At 36.1% G+C, this 22,750-nt stretch overlaps 1 protein-coding gene and 1 long non-coding RNA gene across 14 annotated transcripts in view; one reads left to right on the forward strand and one right to left on the reverse strand.

Annotated features, from left to right (window-relative positions):
- Positions 1-22,750, reverse strand: part of LOC139985251 (arf-GAP with SH3 domain, ANK repeat and PH domain-containing protein 2-like) — a 136,304-nt gene that overhangs the window by 84,524 nt on the left and 29,030 nt on the right. The window lies entirely within an intron of this gene.
- LOC139954612 (uncharacterized) lies at positions 18,041-20,255 on the forward strand. Its single transcript, XR_011788132.1, has 2 exons — positions 18,041-19,791; positions 19,946-20,255. It is a non-coding gene; the product is annotated as an uncharacterized lncRNA (long non-coding RNA).

A 22,750-nucleotide genomic window follows, 5' to 3' on the forward strand; every position in this document is an offset into this window, starting at 1 on the left:
GCCTCGATAGCTTCAGTAAACGTTCCCCTTATTTTGTTGTACTGTACATATCAGGGTAAACTACATGTGAAAATAAACATACCTTTTAAGTTTTGATGGAATTCCTCTACTGTCCCCCTCAGTACCAGCCCCACCCACCACCCACCCCAATCCCACCCATCCTTACTCCTCACCCATCCCTCACTTCACTTCTCCTGTAGGGAATCATTGTACCTGGTGTAAACTGTAAAGCATCACAGAATGTGAGCAAATGGGCAAATTGTTACACAAACTTTACTTGTCCATAGATAACTGTTGATTATACACTTGTACTGTAAGACACACAGTATTACTATATTTTGTTCAGCATAAAATTCAGAGCACTTCAAAACTGATTCTATGAGCAGTATATATACACTATTTCCTGCTCTGTACAGAAGGTACCAATTGCCAACATTTCTAAGAAGCAAAAATAAAATCAACACATTTCATTTGTGACGAGAGATTTCAAACCTTTAAAGTACGTACATTCTACCTTGAACTATATAACAACTACATAACACATAGGGAGTGTTAGCTCAGTGGTTAACGCCGGTGCCTTTCAAACATAAGGTCCCAAGGTTTGAGTCACTCCGAGATTAATGTACGTCGTCCAGTTACAGAGTTGTTGACAATTGACAATTCATAATCGGACGTCATAATCATGGACGTTAAAATATGAATGTAAGAGACTGACTTCGGTCAGCTTGCGGCTTTGATAAGCCAATGATCGCTTCTTTGCGAGTTCCTGCTTGCAGGAGGATCTAAAATACGTGTATACATGTATACATTCTGGTCTTTTTCTACAGTTTCTGTGAAGCAAACTGAACCAACACATTTCATTTCATTACTTTTTTTCATTTGATTGCGATTGACTTGTCTCATTAAGCGCCTAGAGCAGCTTCTTCTTGTTTCTGATTTGGAGCTAGATATCAATCTGGCACTATAATTATTATTATTATTTTCACTTCATTAACACTTTGGTTTTATTATTATCTTTTATTTTAACACTTTGGTTTTATTATAATTATTATCATTATTATTATTATCTTTTATTTTAACACTTTGTTATTATCTTTGTTATTAACACTTTATTATTATCTTTTATTTTAACACTTTGGTTTTATTATAATTATTATCATTACTTTCACTTCATTAACACTTTGGTTTGCTTCTATCCTGAATCAATGAATAAAATTATAGACTCATTTAAGCAATCACATTTTTTGATATACTTTTCTATTTTACTGACTATTCATGCCATAGTGTTATTGTATCAAAATGGTGGTTCGGGCCATTTCTACTGTAACAGCTAGTTCTGGTTATACTAACAAGCAGAAGTCAAGTGCACTGAAGTCATCGAAACCTCAATGCATTTTGCATTCTAGTTTGATATAGTTTTCTATTTTAATGAGTATTATAAGCAGATTTCTTCTCCCATGCACACACAAAACCCACTTTTACCAAATTTGTTTTTTTCCAAAGACTGTTGCTCTGCCATAGTCCTTTAATATAACAATGACTATATGTACGGGAAGTTATTGCATAAACAGTTTCTCCATTCATTCATCGTCACGGGGAACCAGCATGAAGTTAAACATCATAAATGTATGTTAATGAAAACTTGTGGTCTTTATTGAAGCTATGTCCTTGAATGACATCATCAGACCTCATAAAAAGCTTACAGACATGTTGAATAGCACACAGACATAACACAACAGACAGGCATAAGCTTCTGTTTGCACAATCAAGTTTGAAGAACGGTTTAAATGGTACAGATCAAGCAAACACTTTACACTCAGTACTGTACAAACACAGCAGAAAATGCAAATCTCTGCATGCATATAGAATATAGTGTGTACATATTTAACATGTAATATATGTGTAATATGTGTAACAGATATATGTGTAATATGTGTAATAGATATATGTGTAATATGCGTAATAGATATGGAAATATGTAATAGATATATGTACAGTTGGTACATCTATAAACCATACATGTTTCTTGATAATTATCATCAGAAACTTCACCAAAGCGAAAAAACTTAATACAAGGTTCATTCTAGGTACGGTAGAGCGAGAATGCTAAGGTTGTGGGGAGACAGGTAAGCGAGGAGCGAGTAAATATGACACTCACACATGGAAGGGAAAATACTGACAAGCCTTCAGGACGGGGGTTTACATTTTGTAGGACGGGATAGCGATGAGAGTGTGGGTTGGTGGGGGTGCAGTGCTAATATATTAATTTTTGTTGACTAGAGAGATTTGAGTGCACATGTGGACCATAGGTAGGAGAGGAGATTAAAGGTACTGTTTACACCAAAAGGTATACATATCTTGATAATATCTACAGTTACTGTACCTTGAGTGGTAGAATGAGAAGGGAGGTCCGGATAAAGAGGGCGCACAGTGTTAAAAGGTTACCAGTTCACTCTATACTGGTAGATCAAGAGTGCTAAGGTTGTGTGGAGACAAGTGAGCGAGGAACGAAGTAAATTAAATTGAACAAGCTTTATTCGACTAGAGCTAGACAGTCTGTTCAGATTCTTCTCACATATATATAACCAGGGTTCATGCACCATAAGGAAAATAAATTTGCATGACTATTTCTATGACCTTATCATGACCATTTCATGACCAAATTAGTACAAAACCCAAAACAGTGCTAAAACGTTTCCAGTTATAGGCTAGGTAGATTGGGGTAAATTTTTAGCTGTTTTTAACTGTCACAGTATTTGTTTTTTTTTTATATGGTTATTAGTTTGCTTTTTAGCCTGATTTATATTTGTAGGTTACTATAGTCTTATCCTCTTAGCTGTTTTATCTGTACATTTATATTTCGTATCTTTTTGAGTTTGCATCTTTTGGTTTCTTAGCCTGGTTTATCTGTTTTTGACTTTCTTTTACTGTACAGCGCTTCGAGATTTTTGGGAGGCGCTTTATAAGTAGTATCTATCTATTATTATCTATCTATTTATTATCCATCTATTATTATTATTATTATTATAAATTGCAATGGTGGATTATGATAGGAACGCAGAAAATATGGGGCACCACCAACTTTTTTTTCTTTTGGTGCTACAATGGTTCTAATATTATACATATTGTAACCCATCAGGTTTTAAGGGTAATTTATAGCTACCTGTGACCCTTTGCTTGAGTTGGTTAAGATTCCGAGCATTCTAAAAATGTTGTGAATGTGACATATTGTGGAAAAGAGATCAACAACAATAAAACAATGCACCTGTATCCGATGTGACAGTGAAAATGTTTTTGATGAGCAAACACTTCTAAAACTGAATTCTCTCTTCATATATATATATACACACTTGCATACGGTATATATGTATAGCCTAGATATACCTGTCTACATAGGGTTTGCTCTCTCAAACTATTTATAAGGACTTACACATAAGCACACAACAAAGTACTTCAAACAAAAGTGGAATCCACTTTAAAAGTATATCAACAGAGCTCGGAGAATTTATTTAACATCGTGGGTTACTTCCAAGGGAGGATTTTCCTAATGTTTATAATAACAAATATTTTTTAACGTCGAGGTAAACTAAAACTAATAACTAAACGAAGCAGTAAAATAATTATAGATTACTAACAGTTTTTAATTCCATTTTTTTAATTCCAGTTCCAGTTTAATTCCAGTTCCATTAATTTAAATTCCAGTTTTTAATTCCACTACAGATACAGTAAGAGGTCAACTGCATATATATAGCTGCTATTATGTTCATTTCTTGGTTGGAGGAGAGTAATGGGGGGGGGGGGAGGACAGAGATGAGGAGCCATGCCTTACAAAGCATGGTGGTAGTATTATTATTATTATTAATATTATTACTATAATTATTATTAAACTTTTGATAGAAGGGTAAAAACTCAGTTAGCAGGAGGGCTAATCTCCCCCCCACCCCCGAGGCCCTTAAAAGTAACACAAGTGTAATCAAATAGAAAAAACTTACAAAATATAGAACAGCAGAATTAAAAGATGAAGGGAAAAGTAGCAGTAAAAACAAACAAACAAATTAACAACTAAAATAAAGGGAGGAATTAATAAACATTAAGGATGTAGAAAGTATAAGAGATGAATGAAGGATAGGAAGGAATAAAGTGAATAAAAGATGTAAAAAGCATGAACAAAGAATTTTAAATATATTCAAAGTTCAGAAAGATCTTGTACAATTAGTATCAAACTTTTAAAGTTGTATTTTAAAAAGTGTTCAAAGATTTGCTATTCCTTAAACTTGACAGTAAACTTGTTCCATTCTTTGGCAGCTAGATATGTACCTCCACCTGTCCCATGTCCCTGGCATGTCCCTCCCCCTGTCCCTTGCATGCCCCTTCCCAAATCTCAACTGATGATACCAGAGATTTGAGAACAAAAAACTTGCACAATTTATGAATAAGGAACATATATATGGTAGAAGATGCTGTGGTCAAATGACGATCCAAACACTAAAATTCAGACCGTTCTGCAAGTCAAGAAATATTTTCACAGCGCATAATTCAAGAAATTTGTTGTGGTATATTTCCTTGTCTGCAAAACTGATAGGAATTGAAGAACAGTAAGGTCGCTTCATAGAGTTAGGAGATTAAAGAGAGCTAGCTCTCTGTTGTAAGAGTAGACTACAGTAGCTTTCTCTCTAGCAATGGTTGGTTTCTCTTGCATGAGCCCTCACCTTCAGCAGAACTGGTGTACAGCATTCTGGTCTCTGGGGACAGTGATGTCAAATTATAAATCTCATAAACAATTCATGAGTTTTATATATTGTCATTGTTGTTGTTGTTGTTGTTATGGTTTCATTCCTGATGTTGCTGTTTCACCTACATGCACTTTTCAGTCTATTTTTTACTCTATATTCAGTGTTCATTGGTCATATTTAGTTAGATGCGTCTATCTGCTTATAGTTTTAAATGTGTCCTTCCATCTGCTTTGCTTTCAGTTTGCTTTTGAAGAAGTTCATGCTAGTATTATAACATCATGACAGGCCTTCCAACTTACATCTGTACCTATACACAATACAACGGCTCTTTGCAGTATATTTGTATATTCTCTCTCTCTCAGTTTATTCCTACAGAATATTGCTCAATCATGAAGGAAGCTGCCTGGTATGTACATCAACAAGCTTGTTTTGTAAAAATCTAACCTGGTGTTTATAGTATGCAAGCTTGTTTCAAAATCATACAGCTCATATCAGCTCTTATGAGCTTGTGGCAAGCTTATTTTTCTGTAAGGGAACCCACTGTTTCATACAAATCTCAACTCTAATATCTGTAACATTAAGGAGGACCTCCAAGTTGGTATTATTAGAACTAAGCAACTAGCCTAACATGGCAGTATAGTACTAAGCATGTAGCCTATCATGGCAGTATAGTACTAATCATGTAGCCTATCATGGCAGTATAGTACTAATCATGTAGCCTATCATGGCAGTATAGTACTAATCATGTAGCCTATCATGGCAGTATAGTACTAATCATGTAGCCTATCATGGCAGTATAGTACTAATCATGTAGCCTAACATGGCAGTATAGTACTAATCATGTAGCCTAACATGGCAGACCAGGTAATCTCATCGCTCTCAGAAGTGCATTAAACTTGTTATTAGAGTTGATGTGCTATACGTATGTCTAAGAGCTCAACATGATGCTGACGTATTACTGAGCTGTGGTCTAACATCAGACCCGTCAACTCTCCCGGTTTTACCGGGAGACTCCCAGTTTTTACCCGAATCTCCCGGCCTCCCGGTTTCATATTCTATTCTCACGGGTTTTTAATGTTTCATCACTTGCGACATTTCTGAAAATAGCCAACAATTAGTCCTATGCTTAGTAATTCCCCACAGTAACGCTGAACAGGAAAGGCTATTCAGTGTAGTTCGCAAGAACAAGACAGACAGTCGGTCAAGTCTCAAGCTTGATGGGACTCTATCTAGCATACTAGGCATGAAGTCACAGTACCCAGAGTCCACTGTTCCCTGTTTCAAATGGAAGCCTACTAAAGAAACCCTGTAGAAAGCGAAGAGAGCTGCTGTAAACTACAACAAGAAACACTGATTGGATGATTCTCTCACTGTATTGCATAAAGACTATACTTATTTAGGAGTATTTATATCATTTCAGTTGAAAATTTCCAACCTCCCTATTTTCCCCATATTCTCCCTATTTTTTGGTCCTGAAAAATGTTATTCTCCCCATTTTGGGGTCAAACAGGTTGACAGGTCTGTAACATGGTGAACTGTACAATGAATATGTAGCTAAATGTACTTTCACATTTATTTAATCAATGGAAAAACCACACAATGATTCAATTTTCATTTTGATAATCGAAACTATCTGTTCTACAAAGAGAACGAAATCAACGTGAAATGATAAGTACAATAACTCACAGTACACTACTGTACATCTCATCATGATGAACCTGATCATTTGTTTTTTCCCCCCTTTTATTAAATGGAATAGCTCATATTAACTGGCATGGTTCACAATATAGGATTTAGCTACAAGGCAGAGTGTGTGTGTGGGGGGGGGGGTGAGGTTGGGTGGTGGAGGGCAATGGAGGAAGTACGCCAAAAAGTGCAATTGTTTCATTATTTCCTTCTCCCCCCCCCCACCCCCTTCATTTTTTTTCAGAAAACAATTCCAATACTTATTACAGCATACATTCCAAGTGCCCCTAAAATGAGATCTGCAAATTGTGTGTGCACAGCAATTATTCACAAACACGGCAAATTTGCATGTGAGCTCAGTGAACAGATGGCCAAGTTTTAATGCATCAACAGCGAACTGGGATTACTACTGGATATCTCCATGGAAACGGAAGAGATCGGAGTCTCATGACAGAGATAAAAACCCAGATAATCAGCATCAAAACTTAGTGGTACAGATGACAGGTTGATGAGTACGGAGGAGCTCATATCGTCACCTAGCTGCAATGCATTGTAATGCTCCATTGTGAATATAAGCTTGGCTGTAATATTATGTAGTGTTTATTATACCTAGCTGGCTGTAAAGTAGTGCACTATTCTTGGCTGTAACATGTATTATGTATCTGGCTGAAATGTACTATGTATATACCTGGTTGTTATGTACTATGTATGTATATATCTACCTGTAATGTAATATGTATATCTACCTGTAACATGTACTATGTATCTACCTGTAACATGTACTCATCCTGTAACATGTACTATGTATCTACCTGTAACATGTATTATATATCTACCTGTAACATGTACTATGTATCTACCTGTAATGTACTATGTATATATACCTGGCTGTAATGTACTATGTATGTATATCTACCTGCAATGTACTATGTATCTACCTGTAACATGTATTATATATCTACCTGTAACATGTACTATGTATCTACCTGTAATGTACTATGTATATATACAGTACCTGGCTGTAATGTACTATGTATGTATATCTACCTGCAATGTACTATGTATCTACCTGTAACATGTACTATGTATCTGGCTGTAACATGTACTATGTATAATATATACCTGGCTGTAATGTACTTTTTATGTATATATCTACCTGTGAGATGTACTATGTATCTACCTGTAACATTTATTATGTAGATCTACCTATAATGTTCTATGTATATATCTACCTGTAATGTACTATGACTATATCTACCTGTAATGTACTATGTATATATCTACCTGTAATGTACTATGTATATATCTACCTGTATGATGTACTATGTATATATCTACCTGTATGATGTACTATGTATATATCTACCTGTAATGTATTATGTATATACCTGGCTGTTATGTGGTTTCTTCTGTACTGTTTACTACTTGTAATGTAGTATTCATACCTGGCTGCATGTGCTTCCTGTCCGCATTATGGCTTGTGTATCTATATATGCCGAGATTAAAAGTCCATCTAAATTAATTGTTTCCAATTAGAATTAAACACGATTATAATATCTTTTCAGAATTTGACACCTGGTACCATTCAAACCAGAACTGACCTCCACAACGAACAGTGGGGTTCTTGTAGTACCCAGTACTGTGGCTCAACAGGGAAGTTATAAACAGTACACCATTTGCTTGTTGTGTTTACAAGCCAAGGTGTACTGTACCTGCGTCACATACAACCATGCATATTTGCAGCGTAGGTAAGAATTTAAAAAAAAAATCTTTTTAATTATTATTTCATATTTCCATTTGCCTCTTTGATATTTCTAATTGTAAATCTGTTTGTTTTTTAGTGTTTTTTAGGGGTTATTATTTTTTGTGACTTTTTCAAGTTAATGCATATACATTCTTAGACAAAATGACACAGGATAATTTCATCACAGCTTTAAACTAGACTTAAAACCTTCAGTGGTTGAAAAGGTGTCAGAGTCTGTCACCAAGGTCCCTTCACTGAATTCTTTCTACAGATACTTTAATTGTATGTATAACAACACAGAAGAAAAAAAAACATACATGTAACTTTCAAAGTATCAAGGCAACTTTACATTAAAATGTCAACAAATCTTCCAAAAACTTCTGGAACAGAATATTCCAGATGGAAAACATTTATTGAATGAACTTCAAAGTCCATTTATACTATAGTTGAGCTCTGCAGCACATTTCAACCATCTCCTACAGTACGTTGAATGGCTGTCATATCCCTGTTACAACCAGGAAGACGCTAATGAGTGTGGAGTAGTCTGGGCAATTGACCAACTGTGAGATGTAATATAATATATAGCAGCCTAGCGATGGCAGGTAGAAGGTTGGTCACAATGTATTGATTAGAGTAAGGGAGATTAAAAGTGATAACATGTGGGAAGAATAATCATAAGAGATTTAACGCAGCATTAACTTTATTCTCACCACGCAGCAAGTGGATTACGTTTTGAAACTTACTGCTAGCTTAACTCAGTTAACTGTTACATCATTAATCAGGTAATCCTACATAGGTTTAAGATTGTGCAAGGAGAGGGAGGGAGAAGTGGGGGAAGGGGGAGGGGGGGACAGGCACTGACCTTGAAATTCAGGCTATTTAATGACTAAATGCCACTAAATGCCTCTAAATGCCACTAATTGAATGCCACTAAATGCCATTGAATATTGCTGTTTCCAAGTTGAACAAGAGACTGACTTCGGTCAGCTTGCGGCTTTGATAAACCAATGAGGCTTCTTCACGAGTTCCCGCTTGCAGGAGAATCTAAATACATATACACAATGCACAAGCTACTCTAGACTGTACACAGTCACTGGTAGACTGGGTACAAGTTCATTGGTATGTATCGTGACAACCCTAGATCATGAAGAACAATACAGTTCAGCTACAATTAAACCATACAGTATGACAGCAGATCTAGAGAACAATAGCTCCAGGTAATTGGACACCGCCATCAGGTGATTATAGACAGGGAGGTGTGGTCTTTACAATCCAATCCTATATCTAACAATATCGCTTTTTATTAGGGTGCAAGTACTTTTTTGCAACAACAAGTTGTACTGAAGTTAACAAATATTGTTTATGGTTACTAACTCAGGCCTGTACATAACAAGTGACTGCATAGATACATTGACGTACAGTGGGTCTCACTATGGTTGATACAGTACAGTAAGGTACAGTTGTAGTGTGTCATAGAGTAAATGTATAGTACGATACAATATATCATGTTATTACAGTACAATGAAGTACAGAACAGTTCAGTACACAGTACAGTTGCAGTACACGGTACAAAAGAGAACAGTCCAGCAGAGTAAAGTACAGAGCAAAACAGTGCAATACTGTCTAATACAGTGCAAAGTTACACAGTACAGTCCAGCAAAATACAATTCCAGCGCAGTGTACAGTAAAGCTGTAGTACAGTCCAGCGGGTTTCACACCACTAAAAGCTACCTATATGTACATGTATGTATGTAATTGTTATTTACAGACTGTACAGTAGTGTACCCTAGGACATTACAGTATTAATCTAGTTCGTTATATTACAATAAAATACAGGATAGGTCAGTCCATATGTACAGTACAATAAATATTATGGCACACCACCAAAAGCTACCACCAACAAATATGTAATTGTATGTTTATGTGTAATCATAAATATTTGATAACTGTATGATTGTGTATTTTGCAATATCATCATATTACACTCCGTCGCACAGGACGTTACTTATGGAATATACTGTAAGTTTAAAGCAAACCCACACGATGATCGATGATCGTTCCTTAATTTACAGTTTTATGTCACGATTCCACTGCGTACACAGTACTTGTTTGTTCACAATAACCTGCAAATGGTACAGCTAGGAATAAATTACCAAATTTTGTAGAAAATTGATATACCCTGACAAGATTACATTTTCTGATGCAGGTTTAATAGGATTTATTCAATTAAGTCACTGGGTATTGACCAAGTTACAAGTCGTGCAATTAACCATAAATTACTAGAGATTTGAGTTGGAAGTATCAGAAATTATCTAACTTGTAATCCTTGTTTTGTTTTTGGGTGTTTAAATACTGTTTACATTACATGACCAACATATATTTTGTAATATAAAACATTGACAAGGATACAATATAGGAACTAGCACCAACACCAGGTCTAGCACCAACCACCAGGTCTAACACCAGCACCAGGTCTAACACCAGCACCAGGTCTAACACCAGTTCTAGCACCAGCACTACCAGTTCTAGCACCACCACTAGCTCTAGCGCAAGCTCTAGCACTAGCTCTAGCACTAGCTCTAGCACTAGCTCTAGCACTAGCCTAGCACTAGCCTAGCACTAGCTCTAGCACAAGCACTAGCCTAGCACTAGCTCTAGCACTAGCTCTAACTCTAGCACTAGCTCTAACTCTAGCACCAGCACTAGTTCTAGCTCCAGCCTAGCACTAGCTCTAGCACCAGCACTAAAACTCATGTCAGCATCACAACAGAATATGACGACGGAAGTACAAGGTGAGGTAAGATATTACTTTCAGTTTGTACCACTATATATACAGTATCTATAGACTAAGAACTGTACTTGGCTACCATTACAATACATCCAAAGCGATACAATTACATTGCTGTACTGTGGACATGGTTACATTTACACTTCCCAAGACTGATCAGGTGTTGGATATTTACATAAGTGCCCAGCGTGCTTACCTGTCCCATCAATACATTACTGTAGCACTCTAACTCGACTGTGTCTAGAATGCATTGGTTAGCTTTTGAAGCACTGTAGTGCACCCTTAACGACAAGTTACTTAATGACGGCCTTTAACGACACCCTTAATGACAAGTCACTTTGAGAAGTAAATAGATATGAACCTACTTTTCATTCAACCACCCAAAGTGTCTAGAATTACAGAACTTTTATTACTAACTTGGACTTCGTTATCCAACAAAAACTTTTATTAGTAGTTTACATCACTCAATATAAGTACTTGAAGCCTATTAATTAAACTTTCCTTTTTGGTAGCTGTTACAAGCAGGTTTTCAGTTCCTGGATAGGAGGGTTGTTAGAAGCCGAAGATTTCGGCAGTACATTCATGTTCGAAATCCGAATGTAGAGGGAGGCGAAGGGGGGGGGGATTAAGGTCCTCTAGACATATCAAGCTTCAGGAGTGAAAGTTTTTGCTTCCATTGGGAAAGTGCTGTAGTAGATTAGAGACAGGTCAGGGAAAAACACAATAAATGTCAAATATTATCCAGCGCTTAGACATCAAACAAACTGTAAGAATTCCAGACTTTTTGAGTCATAGAGGAGAAAGAGAAAGGCATTCAGGGATGAGCCTGGGGTATAAAAAAAACACAGAACTTTGCAAAAATTGCGGTATAGGCTCCAGTTTGCATATGCTGTGTGTTAGGATAATAGTTTTTGTCCCCGAGGTAGAAAAGAAGTCACAGATATTCCGCGAATTCGCGGAAAAGCGTTACCTGTACCAGTCACAGGACTTACCATAGGCTCAGCACTAATAGCAGGGGACTAGTTTGACATTTTTGTGTAGCAGAATTGTAGGCTCTGAACGTTGACTCTTATAAGAATACAATGGTTCCTGGTCATACGGAACTGTTATAAATCATTGCACTTGTATCGCATCTTGCCAACTTGGTATAGCAACTTGCCCCCTTTGCATAGCATTTGTCAGACACAGCAGGTTGTGCAGTATGAACTTTGTATGGAGACAGATAGAAGGTGAGGAAGTATGTAGGTTAACTGATTACTGCTGCTGTGACAACTTTCAGATCATAGCTAAGTACCGTAAAAATATGGTCAAGGGAAAGTTAAGATCTTTATGGAGTAAGTGAGAGGAAATGTAAATGTATGTAAACTTTCAGCAAAAAATACAGACACCAGATTGAAGATATATATCGGTTCAACTTGAGGGAAATTTTACACTAAAAGTTACAGACTTTGTAAGAGGTAAATGTAGATCTTTATTGATATCACAAAGCCTACCTGTGTATGTATGTACACACAGTGTAAGTTCAAGGGAACTTTACATGCTCATGAGAGCGTGTGAATTAAAGTCAAAAAATCAAAATATTATGAATAAGAAGAGATAATAAAATTCCGCATCATCACAATATAACAGCATGCGCTGTACGATACTATATACTGGTTTATAGAGCTACTTGATACTGTACAAAGTTGATCATGGAAATATGTAATTGTAAACCATGCATGGGTTTCTCAGTGTTTAGATATGTGTCAGGAAGTTCTCAGACTGTGAAAATGAAATATTACTCAGTTGAAAGCACCACACCTTCCTGTCATTTGAGATGTGTATCCTGGACTCATATATGGATGTTAAACTAATTTGACCTTCCTCCGATCATGTGACCTACTATACCTGCCTTCATAGAAGCCACACAGCCTAACCAAATTTTATACACGAAAATAAACTATCATATTTCACGATGAAAAGTCATGAGCAAACAAACCCACAAAACGGGCAAAATATCACAATATTTTTCAATGAAACATGGTAACATGTGCCCATCCTTTCTTAAAGGCCGTAAAATGGACTGTTTCCATGGTGATAGAGTCAAAATTTCTCTGAAATCCATTTTGTTGAACATTCATGGTGTTGTGGAGTTTCAGCAATGTCTACTGCTCAGATGTCAACTGTAAAGATTTGTTTTCTAGCAGAAATCCAAAACAACTTATTAAGTACTTTAATTTTGACATTTATATGATAAACCAAAAGTTTTTATGAATCTGAAAAAGTATTTTAAAGCAAACTGTCAATTGAAATGTCTGCACAGTAGGTATGATTGTCAACATTATTCAATATTGAACACGTAGACTATAGATGTAACTGTAATGTATATTTTTGTTATCATTATTATTTTGTAAGACAAAGGCTACGTAAATTCAAAGCAATTCATTTACAACAACATCCTGCGTGATTACATTAATGTTGTCCTAAAATGATAATTTTTTTGATATGTCTGCAAAGTAGGTATGATTGTCAACATTATGCAAAATTGAACACGTAGACTATAGATTTAATGTATATTTTTGTTATCATTATTATTTGGTAAGACAAAGGCTACGTAAATTCAAAGCAATTCATTCACAACGACATCCTGCGTGATTACATTAATGTTGTCCTAAAACGATAATTTGATACTAAGATAGTTTGAGCATACACATTATCAATTAATTTAGAGCTGTACCACTGTACCTATCAAAGGAAGTGCATTATCATTATATGATGTTGGATGATTTGGTGACCAGTCTACTAACCATAAAACATGTTATCTAGCAGATTGTTACTTACAGTTCTAACTAACATAAATTATATTTATAAACACATATATACATGTATAGACTAAAATCAAACAAACTTTTCAATTCCAAATGAAAATTCCCCTTCTCAACTAAATTTCCATGTACTGTAGTCTGCAAGGGTATTCACTGTAGTCTACAAGGATATTCAATATAGTCTACAATTATGGGTTTTCAATATATATAGTCTACAAGGGTATTCAATATAGTCTACAAGGGTATTCAATGTAGTCTACAAGGGTATTCCATAGTCTACAAGGGTATTCAATATAGTCTACATGGGTATTCAATGTAGTCTACAAGCTTATTCAATATAGTCTACAAGTTTATTCAATATAGTCTACGAGGATATTCATATAGTCTTCATGGGTATTCAATATAGTCTTCAAGGGTATTCAATATAGTCTAAATGGGTATTCAATGTAGTCTACAAGGGTATTCAATATAGTCTACAAGGGTATAGTCTACAAGGGTATTCAATATAGTCTACAAGGGTATTCAATATAGTCTACAAGGATAATCAATAAATTCTACAAGGGCAGGGTTCGCAGGTTTCTTCCGGGGGTGGAAAAAACCGCGGAATAAACCGCGGTTTTTTCCACTCGGAAGAAATAGGTTTCTTCCAGTTTCTTCCGGACAAAATGGAAGAAACTCAGTTTTTGGGGAAAAACTGTTGATAAAGTTTCATAACAACCTGCAATGATTTCTAACTATGTAATAAATGGACAAGAAGCAATATAGTGTCATCTAGGTACAGTAGTCTATATCTAGGTTTGGAGCACATGACCTGCTTCCAGCATATACTGTACACAATATAGTACTAGGCTACTAGCATTGGACAATTCAGGGAACAACTATGGGCAAGCAATATTTTGCAGACCAGAATGGTCCTGATTATAGCCCAGTTCTTAGTTAAAAACTGTGTTCCCTGGAAACTAGTGTAGGCCTACTACAATGCACACTCATTACTACTATTACATTGACCACTATGACCATAGGTTTCAATCCTACTCCTGAAGCCTCAGTGCATGGGCCAATCCAGGTTAATCATTCATACTATACAGTATGCCAGTTATGCAATTCTGGTTGATGGGGAGGATCGCGAGATGATAAGTAGTCCTTCCATATTTTGATCTATAAGCAACTTCTTTTGGTGTAGAAAAACAACCCAAAATTATAATCAAAACAAAAACCAGAATGAAAACATTTCATGGTTCCTTGCTGCTGTTCATTAGTTCCATTCATAGGGAAATTTCTAACAAAGCCCTAATACAACAACAGTAATTTATGCTCACAAACTTTTGTTGCCAAAGTAATGCTAAGCCCTGATATCAATTGCAACACACATCAGTGTGTGAAGACTATCTACCATTATCATCATACCAAGTTTGACGAAATTCCCATTAGTAATAGTAGCCAAGTAATTGCAATTTGGAGTATTTCACGTTTGACCCCATGACCTCATTAATATTCATGATATGAGCACCAAAATCAACAGGGTTAATCTACTTACTATTGGCCACCCACTCACCAAGTATGGTAATGATTGGTCATTCCCTTGTTGAGTTATTGTGCATACAAACTTTTCATAACGAAATAATGCTAGGCCCCCCCCCCCCCCCCCTTATAAACATGCATGATATCAATTGCAACACACATCAGTGTGTGGAGACTATCTACCAATATCATCATACCAAGTTTGACGAAATTCCAATAAATAGTAGCCAAGGGCCAAAGCCAAAATTACCGTAATTGTGGTGGGACGGAATTTGATAGACCTTTTGAATAATACCACTTTATATGTAGCATATATGAAGGAATCAGGATATCCACACAAACAGGTCAGTCACAGACTGCAACCAGACACAAAAAAAACAGACACAAATTTGAAGATGTTGCCATGGTAACACAAATATATTGACGTGGTGGGACGGAATGATAAATCTCATGAAATCATGTACATGTAACCTTTATGTAATTATTATCAAAAGTAGTACAATATAATAGTAATTATTAACACTGAAATGGAGGTGGACTATTCTTCTACCATTAGGGAAACAATGGCAGAAATTATACTTCACGCATAAGAATTGTGTTAATTTTACCGAAAGTGTGTCAATGTGGTGGGACGGAATGTGGTGGGACGGAATTTTTTTCCAATGTAAAGGCTGTTGATTAGGTACGAAAACAATAAACAATTATGTTTTCTCTAACAAGAAATTCATAAGCAACAATGAAATTTATGCTGTCCAGAGTGAAATATTAAATATGCTCGATGAGATCTTGGACTTATTCAGTCGGAAAGTTATTTCGAACATATGTAATGGATGCTTTGTACGCTGCTCGATTATTTGCTTTCTGGTTGGCCCTTTGCCTTTTCTTCCTACTCCACTCCCATTCTTGAAATACCTCAGCAGTCAGCACCCCATTCTCTCCTTCTTTTTCTTCCTATAATGTATGTATCTGCTAGCAGACACATTATTTTTGAGGCTCAGGATTTTCCATATTGATCTGTTTTGCAAAGAGAGATAAAAGGACATTCTTACCAGCGGGATGCATGAAAAGGGGACTGGGGGTGGGGGGTATAGCCACACACATTTCTGGCTTAATTATTAAGAAGTTGGGGGACCAGGAAGCAATAGTGGTCTTCTTCCCCCATATACCAACATGTGAATAGAAAGAAAGAATAAGTTGGCTTCACTATCCTGTGAATTGTGTATTACATACTGTATGCAATATGACATGAGAGTTGGCCTCATAATGTGCAGTTATGAACAGGTTGAATAATTGCTAGGCATAGACAGTATACTCTTCCTGCACAATACATTTCAACTAGCCTACATTGTGTTTTGGTTCACTTTTTTTGCAAAGTAGGCTACAAGTTTCAGAATCCAACTTAGTATGGTAGATAGCAACAGCTTAGGCAGCATACCATATTCTGTTAGGCTACAGCTTAGGCTAAAACATTAATTTGCCAGGCTAGACAACTCCAGCAAAATATGTAATATTTCATCTAACAGGTTTGCTTCCTAGCATAAGTACTGTAGGCTTCACATTTCTACCTCTCATTATATGATAAGTTTTGTTTTAAACCTTTCCAATATAACATAGTCTGTTAGGCAACAGCCTAGGCTAAATCATAATTATCACTATCAAATTGTCTGAATTGCCTATAACCATGAACTGGAGGTAAATTAATATATTACTATTGAGAAGCAATGAATTCTTACCTTTATTCTTGCAATCTAGCTCTTCTATCTTGTATGCTTCAGTATGTGAGTGCCATAACAACGTGACTTTAAAGTCAATTTCTTGTGCACGTGGATCATTGTTCATCAGCAGATGATATCAATTCAAAAGCACATGTTCTACAATGGATAGTTTAGGAAAGCCAAAAGGGCCAAGAAAGAAACCTAGGGTGAACAACTAGGACTATTTCAATAGTGATTGGATTTATTTATGCATGATAAAAAACCCATTCTCAATTACCCCAAAATGTGTTGTTTTGACACATGAGGTTCAAAACTGATGTGATGTGTACAGTATGTATGGAATCTCCAGATACATAAAATTTTGAAGTATCATCAATTAATCACATTGTTTTAAGGTTGGGTGTTCAAGGTGTCTGAATAAGTTTGTAATCTTAAGTGACAGAGGTAAATTTTGGACCAGACATGCTGTTTGAAGCTGCCTTCCATTTAAAATTCCGTCCCACCACACCTTGTTTCCGTCCCACCACGAAAATGTTGGACTATCCCCCTGTCTATCCAGGATAAAATATTTATTATTTCTCCACTCAGAGGTGTCAGTTGCATACATAGTTGATAGTTTGGAGAGTTTAAAAAAAATTATTATTTTTTTCCGCCTTGGAAATTAAAAAAATATGTTCAAAAATGTGGTGGGACGGAATTGAACACTTTCGTTTTATTTTTTTCTTCATTCAAGAACTACTATTGATACATTTTATAGTGCATAAAGTATCCTCATTAAAGGCCATTTATACTGCCAACAACAGAAAAATTCAACTTTGTTCCCATATGTAATTACCTCATTTTTCTGAAATTCCGTCCCACCACATCAGGAGTGTGCTACCTGCATTTTGGAATGACCGCATTCCATTGTTATGCGAGTTATCGTAATTTTTTTTTACGATTACTGAACTTTGGTTAGTTGTTCTCATAACCATTGGTGAAATGAGCCTAAGTGGCAATGTTCAAATTCCAGGTAAAGTGATGACCATTAATGGCTTTGGCCCCCAAGTTATTGCAACTTGGGAGTTTTTCACGTTTGACCCGTGACCTCATTAATATTTTTTAACTTTGACCTCGTATAACTTCGCACACGAAGGTCACACGGGGGTCAACCTATTGACATTTATGATCAGAAGGTACCTTTGACATTTTTGGTGACCTCGGATCACATGACCATTAAGTTTGAAAATATTCCCCTATACCATTTGCAACTTGTCCCAAAATATCAACCGTGTCACACCTTGGAACTGAGAGTTATTGCATTAAATGTCTGAAAATTAACTTTGACCTCGTATAACTCCGCACACGAAGGTCACACGGGGGTCAACCCATTGACATTTATGATCAGAAGGTACCTTTGACATCTGAAAATAGCATCGAAACTGTAAAAATCCCCAAAACATGAAAAGGTCACCAGAGGTCAAATTGAGGTCAAGGGTCACCCAGATGCGGGTCGACAATTGGATTAGATTGAAGCAACTCCCAACCCTAACGGACAATTCGTTCTCAAGTTATCGCAAAAATACTAGTTTTTTATCATTAATTGACCTTTGGTGACCTCGGATCACATGACCGTTAAGTTTGAGAATATTCCCCTATACCATTTGCAACTTGTCCCAAAATATCAACCGTGTCACACCTTGGAACTGAGAGTTATTGCATTAAATGTCTGAAAATTAACTTTGACCTCGTATAACTCCGCACACGAAGGTCACACGGGGGTCAACCCATTGACATTTATGATCAGAAGGTACCTTTGACATCTGAAAATAGCATCGAAACTGTAAAAATCCCCAAAACATGAAAAGGTCACCAGAGGTCAAATTGAGGTCAAGGGTCACCCAGATGCGGGTCGACAATTGGATTAAATTGAAGCAACTCCCAACCCTAACGGACAATTCATTCTCAAGTTATCGCAAAAATACTAGTTTTTTATCATTAATTGACCTTTGGTGACCTCGGATCACATGACCGTTAAATTTGAAAATATTCCCCTATACCATTTGCAACTTGTCCCTAAATATCAACCGTGTCACACCTTGGAACTGGGAATTATTGCACTAAATGTCTGAAAATTTACTTTGACCTCATATAACTTCACACACAAAGGTCACCTGGGGTAAACCTATTGACATTTTTGATTGTTGAGACGTGAATATAGCATCAAAACTGTAAGAATTCAAACATTTTTTTCTTTGCCCATTTTCTCACCGAAAATACTAGTTTTTTAACATTAATTGACCTTTGATGACCTCGGATCACATGACCGTTAAGTTTGAAAATATTCCTCTATACCATTTGCAACTTGTCCCAAAATATCAACCTTGTTACACCTTGGCCCTGGGAGTTATTGCATTAAATGTCTGAAAATTAACTTTGACCTTGTATAACTTTACAAACAAAGGTCACCCGGGTGTCAACCCATTGACATTTTTGATCGGAAGGTACCTTTGATATCCAAATCTAGCATCAAAACCAAACATTTTCTTTTTCGCCCGTTTTCTCCCAAACTAAGCACATTTTTTCTAATGTGACCTTTGACCTTTTGACCTTGGTTTCAAATGTAGTTTGATCTGCTGATTCCAAAAATCAACACGATAAGTCTGTACAGCCATCCTAACTCTGACCGAAAACTTTGACCCCATATAAGTTCGCACACAAAGGTCACACGGGGGTCAACCTATCGATATTTATGATCGGAAGGTACCTTTGACATCTGAAAATAGCATCGAAACTGTAAAAATCCCCAAAACATGAAAAGGTCACGAGAGGTCAAATTGAGGTCAAGGGTCACCCAGATGTGGGTCGACAATTGGATTATACTGAAGCAACTCCCAACCCTAACGGACAATTCGTTCTCAAGTTATCGCAAAAATACTAGTTTTTTAACATTAATTGACCTTTGGTGACCTCAGATCACATGACCGTTAAGTTTCAAAATATTGCCCTAACCAGTTCACAACTTGTCCCAAAATATCAACCTTGTCGCACATTGGCACTGGGAGTTATTGCAGTTTTAGTATTTTGGGTTTTTGGACCATAACTGACCTTTGGTGACCTTTGTGGGCACCAAAAACAATAGGGTTCATCTACTCACTATGGGCCACCCACCCACCAAGTTTGATCATGATCAGTCAATCCCTTGTTGAGTTATCGTGCATACAAGCTTAAGCGTCACACACACACACACACACACACACACACATACACACACACACACACACACACGCCAACCTGAATACATAGGTTCCTTTGCTTTCAGCAAGGAACCAAAAAATCATATTTTGATGGTTTCAATGGTATGCATTTCAGTCAGATGGTGGTAAACTATTTGTCTCTTTATCATGTATGTGGGTTGTGCTGCGTTTATGCCAATTTTCACAGTTTCTTCCGGTTTCTTCCGGTTTCTTCCAGTTTCTTCCGGAAGAAACTGGAAGAAACCCGGAAGAAACAGGTTTCTCCCAGTTTCTTCCACGTCCCCGGAAGAAATAGGTTTCTTCCGGAAGAAACCGAACCCTGTACAAGGGTATTCAATATAGTCTACAAGGGTATTCAATATAGTCTACATGGGTATTCAATGTAGTCTACAAGCTTATTCAATATAGTCTACAAGTTTATTCAATATAGTCTACGAGGATATTCATATAGTCTTCATGGATATTCAATATAGTCTTCAAAGGTATTCAATATAGTCTACAAGGATATTCAATATACTCTACAAGGGTATTCAATATAGTCTACAAGGGTATTCAATATAGTCTACAAGGGTATTCAATATAGTCTACAAGGGGTATTCAATATAGTCTACAAGGGTATTCAATATACTCTATAAGGGTATTCAATATAGTCTACAAGGATAATCAATATATTCTACAAGGGTATTCAATATAGTCTACAAGGGGTATTCAATATAGTCTACAAGGGGTATTAAATATAGTCTACAAGGGTATTCAATATAGTCTACAAGGGTATTCAATATAGTCTACAAGGGTATTCAATATAGTCTACAAGGGTAATCAATGTAGTCTACGAAAATTTTCAATATAGTCTACAAGGGTATTCAATATAGTCTACAAGGGTACCATTGTACATCTTTAATAGAACTTCTGACCATGTTTATTCATATTTGCTATAAATGTGGCACCTCTTCGATCTGTTCTTTCCATGCATCTTTGCACAGTACTATAAACATGATTGACTTACGTTGCCCATACATGTCCAATTTCTCCCTTAAAGTGGCCATCAAATTCTCCATACAGATAATTGTGTGTCAGAGAATGTGAACATGTTCTTTAATTAATGTTTTGCTGTTTCCTTTAATTTAAAAACCTTTATAATGAAAGCCTGTGTCTACAAAGTGACTTTTTGATGTTTCCTGCAGTGCAAACTTTGGTAGACTAAATAAAGTAACTAATGGAAAATTTACATTTTGAATTTGACGTATATTTTGTCAAACATATATATATTTAATATCAGCATAGAAATTACAACAGGCTAGAAACTATCAAAAAAAATCAAAAAATGAAAAAAAAAATTAAACAAGAAAGGAAACTTGTTACAATGTTTTAAAGCCAATTGAATTTATGAACACAACATGTTGAACATGTATGTGTGTCCGTCACAAAAAATTCAAAGTCAGTCGTCACTTCACAAAATATGAACAGAAACAATACTTCATAGGGCCGTAGAAATAGCTGTGCTGTCCTATTGGGGTTTCACCATTTGTGCATGATTCAGTAACTGCCCTTAAACAGATCTTTATGAAGTATTTATTTATATACAAATGAGCCATGGAAGAAGGGAATTGCCCACTATTCCACATTTAACTCTGAATTATAAATTTATCATAATAATATTTAATAATACATAATGTTTATATAGCGCCAAACAAACTATGAAATAATTCTCGTAGCGCTTAACAAAATTATAACAATTATAACATATATATGCATTGGTGAAGAGATACGTTTTGAGTGCTAATTTGAAACTGTTCACAGTATTGCACATTTTCATATGTTCTGGAAGTGAGTTCCACAGGCACTGTGCACTGGATGCAAACATTCTCAAGCCGTAAGTCTGTGTTTTTACTCTAGGGATGAGTAACATCAGGGATGAATTAGAGCGAAGTTTGATGAATTAGACAATAGATCTTGGCAATTAACCAATGTACTAATCATCATTATCGTACGGTATGATGTCACCTTGCCAAGTTGTTTTCTGTGAACGTTATAACATCTGTAAACACATGGTACACAAATTAAGATTTGAAACACAGTTCAAGGAATAATATAAATCAGCCTTTATATAATATTAGTACTGTATGGTTGTCAGATATGTATTTAAAGTTTCACTAACTGTCACCATTTGACCTCTCATCACCAAAAACATGCATAAATAATTGTTAACATTTTCTGTATAAATTCTCTTACAAATATTTTAAAACAAAATTCTGCATTTTGTGTTATACCTTTCCAACATCCAATTCCTTCATGGTCTGCTGAGAGACTATAGTGAGAGTCAACTAATATATCAGAGATTCTGTTTGTTGTATACAGTATAGAACTGTACACAGTGAACCTCACGTCATGTCAGCAATAAAGAACTTAATAACACTGCATTTGTCATACATACAGACCAGCAAATTTTGCACTGGAAATGAACACTGTATGTAGCCTATACAGTATACAGCTCTGTATATGTTTGATGGACAACTGTGATCT

This window comes from Apostichopus japonicus, chromosome 17, assembly GCF_037975245.1.
Source record: "Apostichopus japonicus isolate 1M-3 chromosome 17, ASM3797524v1, whole genome shotgun sequence".
Taxonomy (NCBI): domain Eukaryota; kingdom Metazoa; phylum Echinodermata; class Holothuroidea; order Aspidochirotida; family Stichopodidae; genus Apostichopus; species Apostichopus japonicus.